Source organism: Triticum aestivum, chromosome 4D (genome assembly GCF_018294505.1).
Source record: "Triticum aestivum cultivar Chinese Spring chromosome 4D, IWGSC CS RefSeq v2.1, whole genome shotgun sequence".
Lineage (NCBI taxonomy): Eukaryota > Viridiplantae > Streptophyta > Magnoliopsida > Poales > Poaceae > Triticum > Triticum aestivum.
Window position 1 is genome coordinate 392,557,070 of NC_057805.1, and position 1,039 is coordinate 392,558,108.

Sequence of the window (1,039 nt, forward strand, 5' to 3'; positions counted from 1 at the left end):
ACTTATATCGTGAAATTTAGTGAGAGATCATCTTATAATGCTACCACCGTACTAAGCAAAATAAGATGCATAAAAGATAAACATCACATGCAATCAAAATAAGTGATATGATATGGCCATCATCATCTTGTGCCTTTGATATCCGTCTCCAAAGCACCGTCATGATCACCATCGTCACCAGCTTGACACCTTGATCTCCATCGTAGCATTGTTGTCGTCTCGCCAACTATTGCTTCTACGACTATCGCTACCGCTTAGTGATAAAGTAAAGCAATTACATGGCGATTGCATTTCATACAATAAAGCGACAACCATAAGGCTCCTGCCAGTATCCGATAACTTTTACCAAACATGATCGTCTCATACAACAATTTATATATTATCATGTCTTGACCATATCACATCACAACACGCCCTGCAAAAACAAGTTAGACGTCATCTACTTTGTTGTTGCAAGTTTTACGTGGCTGCTACGGGCTTTTAGCAAGAACCGTTCTTACCTACGCATCAAAACCACAACGATTTTTCGTCAAGTGTGTTGTTTTAGCCTTCAACAAGGACCGGGCGTAGTCAAACACGATTCAACTAAAGTTGGAAAACAGACACCCACTAGCCACCTGTGTGCGAAGCACGTCGGTAGAACCAGTCTCATGAAGGCGGTCATGTAATGTCGGTCTGGGCCGCTTCATCCAACAATACCACCGAATCAAAGTATGACATGCTGGTAAGTAGTATGACTATTATCGCCCACAACTCTTTGTGTTCTACTCGTGCATATAACATCTATGCATAGACCTGGCTCTGATGCCACTGTTGGGGAACGTAGTAATTTCAAAAAAAATCCTACGATCACACAAGATCTATCGAGCGGGGAGAGTGTGTCCACATACCCTCTTAGACCGAAAGCGGAAGCATTTAATCAACACGGCTGATGTAGTCGTACATCTTCACGATCTGACCGATCCTAGCACCGAACGTACGGCACCTCCGTGTTCAGCACACGTTCAGCTAGATGACGCCCTCGTACTCTTGATCCTAT